Source organism: Arachis duranensis, chromosome 10, assembly GCF_000817695.3.
Source record: "Arachis duranensis cultivar V14167 chromosome 10, aradu.V14167.gnm2.J7QH, whole genome shotgun sequence".
In the NCBI taxonomy this organism is placed as follows: domain Eukaryota; kingdom Viridiplantae; phylum Streptophyta; class Magnoliopsida; order Fabales; family Fabaceae; genus Arachis; species Arachis duranensis.
In genome coordinates, this window is record NC_029781.3 from 80,645,073 (window position 1) to 80,655,319 (window position 10,247).

General features: G+C 37.7%; 1 long non-coding RNA gene across 1 annotated transcript; it reads right to left on the reverse strand.

Annotated features, from left to right (window-relative positions):
- Positions 1 to 5,784: 5,784 nt before the first annotated feature.
- On the reverse strand, positions 5,785 to 7,459 carry LOC110276086 (uncharacterized). Its single transcript, XR_002368496.2, has 3 exons — positions 7,430 to 7,459; positions 7,213 to 7,341; positions 5,785 to 5,812 (listed from the first exon to the last, which is right to left on the reverse strand). It is a non-coding gene; the product is annotated as an uncharacterized LOC110276086 (long non-coding RNA).
- Between the last annotated feature and the right edge of the window lie 2,788 nt (positions 7,460 to 10,247).

Sequence of the window (10,247 nt, forward strand, 5' to 3'; positions counted from 1 at the left end):
GAAAAGTTTCTGGAAGTCTTCATTGATGACTTCTCAGTATTTGGAGACTCATTCAGCTCATGTCTTGATCATCTAGCACTTGTTCTGAAAAGATGCCAAGAGACTAACATGGTTTTAAACTGGAAAAAATGTCATTTTATGGTGACTGAAGGAATTGTCCTTGGGCATAAAATTTCGAACAAAGGCATAGAGGTGGATCAAGCTAATGTGGAAATAATTGAAAAATTACCACCACCCACCAATGTTAAGGCAATCAGAAGTTTTCTGGGACATGCAGGATTCTACAGGAGGTTTATAAAGGATTTTTCAAAAATTACAAAACCTCCGTGTAACCTGCTAGCTGCCGATACACCATTTGTCTTTGACACAAAGTGTTTGCAAACCTTTGAGACTCTGAAGGCTAAGTTGTTCACAGTGCATGTCATTTCTGCACCGGAATGGACATTATCATTTGAAATAATGTGTGATGCCAGCGACCATGCTATTGGTGCAGTATTGGGACAGAAGCATGACAAGCTTCTGCATGTCATTTACTATGCCAGCCGTGTTCTAAATGACGTGCAGAAAAATTACACAACCACAGAAAAGGAATTGCTTGCAGTGGGTTATACCATTGACAACTTCAGATCCTATTTGGTAGGATCAAAAGTGATTGTGTACAGTGACCATGCTGCTCTTAAATATCTACTTACAAAGCAGGATTCAAAATCCAGGCTCATAAGGTGGGTGTTTGATGAGCGGATATTTTATACGCTTTTTGGGGGTAATTTCATGTAGATTTTAGTGTGTTTTAGTTAGTTTTTAGTATATTTTTATTAGTTTTTAGGAAAAAATTATATTTCTGGATTTTACTATGAGTTTGTGTAATTTTCTGTGATTTTTGGTATTTTCTGGCTGAAATTGAAGGAGCTGAGCAAAAATCTAATCTAGGCTGAAAAAGGACTGCTGATGTTATTGGATTCTGACCTCCCTGCACTCGGAATGAATTTTTTGGAGCTACAAAAGTCCAATTGGCTCGCTCTTAATTGAGTTGGAAAGTAGACATTCAGGGCTTTCCAGCAATATATAATAGTCCATACTTTGCATGAAGATAAATGACGTAAACTGGCGTTTAACACAAGTTCCATGTTGCATTCTGGCGTTCAGCGCCAGAAACAGGTTGCAAGTTGGAGTTCAACGCCAGAAACAGGTTACAACCTGGCGTTTAACTCCAGAAATAGACCAGGCATGTGAGAAGCTTAAGTCTCAGCCCCATCACACACCAAGTGGGCCCCATAAGTGGATTTCTGCACTATCCATCTTAATTTACTCATTTTCTGTAAACCTAGGTTACTAGTTTAGTATTTAAACAACTTTTAGAGACTTATTTTGTATCTCATGACATTTTAGATCTGAACTTTGTACTTTCTGACGACATGAGTCTCTAAACTCCATTGTTGGGGGTGAGGAGCTCTGCAGCGTCTCGATGAATTAATGTAATGATTTCTGTTTTCCATTCAAACACGCTAGTTTCTATCTAAGATGCTGATTCGTCCTTAACTGTGATGGATATGATGATCCGTGACACTTATCACCATTCTCAACCCATGAATGTGTGCTTGACAAATACCTCCGTTCTACATTAGATTGAATGAGTATCTCTTAGATTCCTTAATCAAAATCTTTATGGTATAAGCTAGAATCCATTGGCAGCATCCTTAAGAATCTGGAAAGTCTAAACCTTGTTTGTGGTATTCTGAGTAGGATTCAGGGATTGGATGACTGTGACGAGCTTCAAACTCGCGAGTCTTGGGCGTAGTGATAGACGCAAAAGGATCAATGGATCCTATTCCGACATGATCGAGAACCGACAGATGATTAGCCGTGCTGTGACAGAGCATTTGGACCATTTTCACTGAGAGGATGGGAAGTAGCCATTGACAATGGCGATGCCCTACATACAGCTTGCCATGGAAGGAGCCTTGCATGTATGAAAGTGAGAAAGCATTATGTTGCAGGAATTCAGAGGACAAAGCATCTCCAAAACTCCAACATATTCTCCATTATTGCGTAACAATTATTTATTTTATGCCCTTTCATTCTTTTTACAATTGAAATTAAAGAACCCTATTAGTATCCTGACTAAGAATAATAAGATAACCATAGCTTGCTTCAAGCCAACAATCTCCGTGGGATTTGACCCTTACTCACGTAAGGTATTACTTGGACGACCTAGTGCACTTGCTGGTTAGTTATGCGGAATTACATAGTGTGAAGTAATTTTCGTGCACCATGTTTTTGGCACCGTTGTCGGGGATTGTTTGAGTTTGAACAATTGACGGTGATTCTTGTTACTTAGATTAGGAAAATTTTGTCTTTTTTGGTTTAGAGTCACTAGGATTGCATCTTCTGTCATTCCTTTTAAAAATTTTTCAAAAATATTATTTTTCTTTAATTGAATTTTCATTTTTTTATGAGTTTAGTGTCATGTTCTAAGTTTGGTGTCAATTGCATGCTTTTCTTTGTCTCTCAATTTTTTGAATTTCTTGTTCTTGTTTTTCCTTGATCTTCAAATTGTTCTTGTCAATTTTTCTTGTTTGATCTTTGGTTTGTCTTGTTTTGTGTCTTTTCTTGTTTTTCTTGTGCTTTTTCAAATTTTTAGTTTTCAAAATTTTTTTATTTATTAAATACCTTTTTAAAACACGTTAAATTTATAGCTCAGTTGGCTAGAGCCAACGCTTATGTTCTTGGCAACTGGGTATCTTCTTTTTAAAACTTTTTCAAAAATAATTTTTTCTTTGATTGAATCTTGTGCCAAACTTTAAGTTTGGTGTTCTCTTGTTAATTTTGTTTAATTTTTGAAAATTTAATTTGGTTTTCAAAAAATTTTAAGTTTGGTATTCTTTCTTTTGTTCTTGTTGTTCTTGTGAATCTTCAAAGTGTTCTTGAGTCTTCTTTGTGTTTTGATCTTAAAATTTTTAAGTTTGGTGTTCTTTGGTGTTTTTCCTCCAAAATTTTTGAAAGCAAGGAACATTAGATCTAAAAATTTTAAGTCTTGTGTCTTTTGTGTGTTTTTCTCTTTCATCATAAAATTCAAAAATCAAAAAATTATCTTCTCTAACTATTTTCAAGCAAATTTTTCAAAATTTTCTATAAAAATTCAGATTTCAATTTCAAAAAATTTCAAAATCTTATCCTTTTAAGATTAAAAAAAAATCACATCTTTTTCAAAAATATCCTAACCACTTTTTCTCTCCTCATTTTTTCGAAAATTTTTAAAATATTTTTTAAATTTTATTTTTATTTTTTATTTTAGTTTTTATTTTATTATTTCAAAAATTACTTTTTTATAATAAAATAAATAAAATAAATCCACATCATCTCCCTTTCTCCATCATGTACCTAAGTGGAAATGAACAGTCCAGAAGAACTCTGAGGTCATATGCCAACCCCACTACTACTTCATATGGGAGCAGTATCTGTATACCCTCCATCGAAGTTAGTAGCTTTGAGTTGAATCCTCAGCTCATTATCATGGGGCAGCAAAGTTGCCAGTATTTCGGTCTTCCACAGGAAGAACCTACAGAGTTTCTGGCACAGTTTTTACAAATTGCTGACATAGTACATGATAAAGAAATAGATCAGGATGTCTACAGATTATTACTATTTCCATTTTCTGTAAAAGACCAAGCTAAGAGGTGGTTAAATAACCAACCTAAGACTAGCATAAGGACATAGAAATAACTGTCAGAAAAATTTTTGAATCACTATTTTCCTCCAAAACGGATGACACAGCTAAGGCTGAGCATCCAAGACTTCAAACAAGGAGATAATGAATCTCTTTATGATGCCTGGAAGAGATACAGAGAGATGCTAAGAAAATGCCCCTCTGAAATGTTTTCAGAATGGGTGCAGTTAGACATCTTCTACTATGGGCTTACAAAAAGAGCTGGTGGATCTATACACATGAGAAAGACAATAGAAGAAGCTCAAGAGCTTATTGATACAGTTTCTAGAAATTAGCATCTGTACCTAAACAGTGAACCTTCCATCAACGAAGAGGCTAAAACAATAACTGCTGAACTCAGTCCTGTAGAACAAGTTACTAAATTCAATCAGCAACTGGATTTTCTAACAAAGTAGCTAGCCGAATTCAAGGAGATACTACAAGAAACAAGAATGGCTAATATGAATATGGAAGTCCAGTTGAAGCAAACAGAACAGCAGTTATCAAAACAAATAACAGAAGAGTGCCAAGCAGTTCAATTAAGAAGTGAAAAAATATTAAATACCCCACTTCAAGGCAGCAGGAAGCCAAGAAATGAACAAACTACTACCCAAAATCCCTCTGAGGACAGTCAGAGCCCAGAGAGGAATAATTCTGGTGCTCAAACGCCAGAAAAGGGGTGGAAAACTGGTGTTGAATGCCCAACCCATGCTCAGTTCTGGCGTTCAACGCCAAAAACAGGCAAGGAATTGGCATTAAACGCCCAAAGGAAGCACAGTTTTGGCATTCAGATGCCAGAAACAGGTAAGGAGTTGGCGTCTAACGCCACTCCAGCTTCCACCCCTGGCATTTAAATGCCAGTGGGAGATCAGACACATACAAATGCTGATAGCAACCCCTCTAAAAAGGCTTCTCAACCCACATCTGTAGGCAATAAACCTACAGCAACTAAGGTTGAGGAATACAAAGCCAAAATGCCTTATCCTCAGAAACTCCACCAAGCGGAACAGGATAAGCAATTTGCCCGCTTTGCAGACTATCTTAGGACTCTTGAAATAAAGATTCCGTTTGCAGAGGCACTTGAGAAAATACCCTTTTATGCTAAGTTCATGAAAGAGATATTAAGTCATAAGAAGGATTGGAGGGAAACTGAAAAAGTTTACCTCACTGAAGAATGCAGTGCAGTCATTATGAAAAGCTTACCTGAGAAGCTTAAAGATCCCAGAAGCTTTACGATACCATGCACATTAGAGGGTACTTGTACCAAGCAAGCTCTATGTGATCTCGGGGAAAGTATCAACCTAATACCTGCATCTACTATCAGAAAGCTTGGTTTGACTGAAGAAATCAAACCAACCTGGATATGTCTCCAACTTGCTGATGGCTCCATTAAATACCCATTAGGCATGATTGAAGACATGATTGTCAAGGTTGGGCCATTTGCCTTTCCCACTGACTTTGTGGTGCTGGAAATGGAGGAGCACAAGAGTGCAACTCTCATTCTAGAAAGACCTTTTCTAGCAACTGGACGAACCCTCATTGACGTCCAAAAAGGGGAAGTGACCCTAAGAGTCAATGAGGATATAACACCCTACCACACTAAGCTTTATGCTTTAAGTCGTAAAACAGAGGTGGTGTGGTATTACGACCTCTAAAATAAAATGAGTACACATAATAGCAGAAGAATTATAATATGCTAGGAGCCTTGAAGAATAGAGGAAATAAAAAAAATCGCGAATATAAAAGCGCAACGCTCGAGAAATGAGTTAACTTGCGTGCTAAGAAAGCTACAGCTGTCAAGTGTAAAGTAACCCAAAACAGGAATAGAGAGTCAAAGATACAAAATAACGAGCTCCTGACTCAGCCTGCGAAGTCAAGACTGGCCGGAGAATATACACACATATATACATATATATACATATCCAAAACCCAAATGTACATAAACAAAATCCTGCCTCTCCACACACCTCTAGGAGGATAAAAAAGAATAAGTTATGTGGAGAGAAAGCTAAGTACATATATATACAGCATAGCATAACAAAATAATCTAGTAACCACTCTGCTTCAAGAGTCCAGACGCCTAACGAGATGCCTCTCGACCTGCATCTGAAAAACAACAACATAGTATAGAATGAGAACCGGAGGTTTTTAGTATGGTAAAGGTGCCACACACATAATATATAAGGTCTTTGGAATGCCAAAGGCAATCCTAGAACGCCGACACTCAGATTATAGAGCTTAAAGTATTAAACAGAAGCCATAAAAGGTGGTTTTCTATGAGCATCTATACCTAACTTAACTTAATCTTAATTCTAAATCTCATACTGTCATTCCTCCATACCTCCAACTCCATCATGCATTTTCACAGACAAATAGATAGATAAAGGCAAGCACAAAAAGGTTACAAATACTGCAGGTAACAAATACACATTTAACATGGCAAGTACATGTAGACACACCCAATTAAAGCACAAGCAAGTAATTCAAGTAATATGCATATGATGCATGCCTGTCCTATGGCTGATGAGGCTCATCTGTCGGTTATCCAGCCAACCCGACAAGTCTGAATTGCACTTAGATTGTCCCCCGACGTGCATCCCCAAGAGTCTATGCATAGCTTTATCTCAAATAATCAATATTGCTCAATGGGGGTAACATACCCGGGAATTTATATAGTGCCCGGTCACACTTACGTCGTAAGGTCAACAGAGTATCGAGTATTCAACCTGGTACATGTGGTGGCAAGCCACGACACTTGATCCAGGGAATCTCGTATCTCAGATTATTCAAATTCATAAGCCATATAAATAATTCAATTATAATTTATCAACATCCACATCATTCTCAATCGCATCTCATTCATCATTATACGTTAATTATGTTCAATCCTTATCCTTCATTGTCACACCTCCCATTCCGTGCATCAATAGTTCCTATTCAAAACATAGTTCATTCTTTTCTAAATGAATCAAACTTAAAACATGCTCATTTTCTTAGTAACTCTAAATCAAACCATATAACTTTTGAATCTAAATCTTTTTAAATAATCATATAAACAAAATCTCTAATTTTGATAAAATTTCGGCAGCATCTCCTCTAAAACTCGGACTTTGCCACCCTTTTCGGGTCCAAACCTGCTTTATGTTCAATCCAACATACCCTTCCTTATCATCATAACAATCACCACAATAAATCTACCTCAGATCAACAATTATACTCATACAAAATTCAAATCCAACAACCAAAATTCAACTAAGAATCATAGTTCACAAATCCTAGGCTCATAACACAAAATACCTCATTATCACAACAACCTCCACAATAATTATACCTCAAAATCAATAATTCACTGAATCACCGATTAATCCTCAAGCACCAAACCAACCATATTCATCAACAGGATACTAAATATTAAATATACACATGCAATCCAACTTATCCTATGGTCATCTAGCCTAAGTTTTCACATAACATTATATATTAAATGCAAAAAACCTAAATCATACCTTAGCCGATTCCCAAGTATTATTCCAAGACAATTTTCCTAAAAGAACACAGCCCTCAAAACCTCAACTAATCTGCTTCCTCCAAGTTCCAGTATTCACAATTTCAAGCTCCAATTATTTATTCACAACCTAATACACATTCATAACACATATATATCCAATTTAAAACTCAAAGCTCACATTCAATGAAATTAAAATAAAATTATCGTATCCTCACCTTACCCAAGCTTCACATAAGCAAGAGTAAATGTTTTCCTCAAGCTAATTGGATCCTAAAACATCAGAAATCAAAGAAATTCAATACCCCCTCTCAAAACTCAAAAATTGGGGAAATGAGAGGCTGAAGTGAAATAGCAAGTTACCTATGAAATTGTTCTGATAGAAATGTAGAGCTCAACGCGGTGAACGCGTGGCCGCAAACGGTGCGGCGATTGGAGCTCGGACGGAGAAGTTACGGGAGTTGGAAATTAACGTAAGGGTTACGGGATATTTCTCGTTTCTCTTCTCCCTGGAAGCTGAAAGCTTCGTTGCTGCAGTAATGAGGGAGAAGACAAAGCTGGGTTCATTTAATAGGGCTGGTCCAGTTGAACCGACAGTCCGGTTTGGGTCCGGTTCAACCGGTTCGGTCCTTTCGATCCAATCTTGGACCGTTTTCTTCGAAATTAGTGTCAAAATTCTCGTTTTGATGAGCTCTACCCTATTTTGATATAATATTCGCATTTTTCATCCTCCTTATTAAAAACTAATTTATTGACTAATTATCTACTAATTTAACCGTGGTTTACAGAGGACGAGTTTAAGTTGAATGTTGTCAAAGCTATGCAGCATCCAGACACCCCAAACGACTGCATGAGCATTGATATTATTGACTCTCTGGTAAAAGAGGTCAATATGACTGAGAGTCTCGAATCAGAGGTAGAGGATATCTTTAAAGATGTTCAATCTGATTTGGAGGAACCAGAGAAAATAATAGAACCTCTGAAAATCCCTTAGGAAGAGGAGAAACCTCCCAAACCTAAGCTCAAACCATTACCACCATCCCCGAAATATGTATTTCTGGGAAAAGGTGATACATTTCCTGTAATCATAAGCTCTACCTTAGAGCCACAGGAAGGAAAGCACTAATTCAAGTGCTAAGGACACACAAGACAGCTTTTGGGTGGTCCATCAGTGATCTTAAGGGCATTAGCCCAGCCAGATGCATGCACAAGATCCTATTAGAGGGTGATGCTAAGCCAGTGGTTCAACCACAGAGGCGGATGAATCCAGCCATGAAGGAGGTGGTGCAGAAGGAGGTCACTAAATTACTAGAGGCTGGGATTATTTATCCTATTTCTGATAGCCCCTAGGTAAGCCCTGTCCAAGTCGTCCCTAAAAAAGGTGGCATGACAGTGGTTCATAATGAAAAAAATGAACTGGTTCCTATAAGAACAGTTACAGGGTGGCGTATGTATATTGATTATAGAAGGCTCAATACAGCCACCAGAAAGGATCATTTTCCTTTACCATTCATAGACCAGATGCTAGAAAGACTAGCAGGTCATGAATACTACTGCTTCCTGGATGGATATTCAGGTTATAATCAAATTGCAGTAATGCACATCTGGAGTATTTGCATACAGAGGGATGCCATTTGTTCTGTGCAATGCACCTGCAACCTTTCGAAGGTGCATGCTCTCTATTTTCTTTGATATGGTGGAAAAATTTCTGGAAGTCTTCATGGATGACTTTTCAGTATTTGGAGATTCATTCAGCTCCTGTCTTGACCATCTAGCACTTGTTCTAAAGAGGTGCCAATAGACTAACCTAGTTTTAAACTAAGAAAAATGTCACTTTATGGTGACTGAAGGAATTGTCCTTGGGCACAAAATTTCGAACAAGGGAATAGAGGTGGATCAAGCTAAGGTAGAGGTAATTGAAAAATTACCACCACCTGCCAATGTTAAAGCAATCAGAAGCTTTCTGGGGCATGTAGGATTCTATAGGAGGTTTATAAAAGATTTTTCAAAAATTGCCAAACCTCTGAGTAATCTGCTAGCTGCTGACACGCCATTTATCTTTGATAAGGAGTGTCTACAGGCATTTGAGACTCTAAAAGCTAAGCTGGTCACAGCACCAGTCATCTCTGCACCAGACTGGACATTACCATTTGATCTGATGTGTGATGCCAGTGACCATGCCATTGGTGCAATATTGGGACAAAGGCATGGCAAGCTTCTTGATGAGCGGATAATTTATACGCTTTTTGGCATTGTTTTTAAGTAGTTTTTAGTAAGTTCAAGCTACTTTTAGGGATGTTTTCATTAGTTTTTATGTTAAATTCACATTTCTGGACTTTACTATGAGTTTGTGTGTTTTTCTGTGATTTCAGGTAAATTCTGGCTGAAATTGAGGGACTTGAGCAAAACTCTGAAGAAGGCTGACAAAAGGCCTGCTGATGCTGTTGGAATCTGACCTCCCTGCACTCGAAATGGATTTTCTGGAGCTACAGAACTCCAATTGGCACGCTCTTAATGGCATTGGAAAGTAGACATCCAGAGCTTTCCAGCAATATATAATAGTTCATACTTTATTCGGAAATTGACGATGTAACTTGGCGTTGAACGCCAAGTACATGCTGCTGTCTGGAGTTAAACGCCAGAAACACGTCATGACCCGGAGTTGAACGCCCAAAATACGTTATAACTTGGAGTTCAACTCCAAGAAAAGCCTCAGCTCGTGGATAGATCAAGCTCAGCCCAAGCATACACCAAGTGGGCCCCGAAAGTGGATTTATGCATCAATTACTTACTCATGTAAACACTAGTAGCTAGTCTAGTATAAATAGGATAAGTTACTATTGTATTAGACATCTTTGACAGTTTAATCTTTTGACTTTGTAGTCTTTGATCATTCGGTCTCTTGATCACGTTTTATGGGGCTGGCCATTCGGCCATGCCTGAACCTTTCACTTATGTATTTTCAACAGTGGAGTTTCTGCACACCATAGATTAAGGGTGTGGAGCTCTGCTGTACCTCAAGTTTCAATACAATTA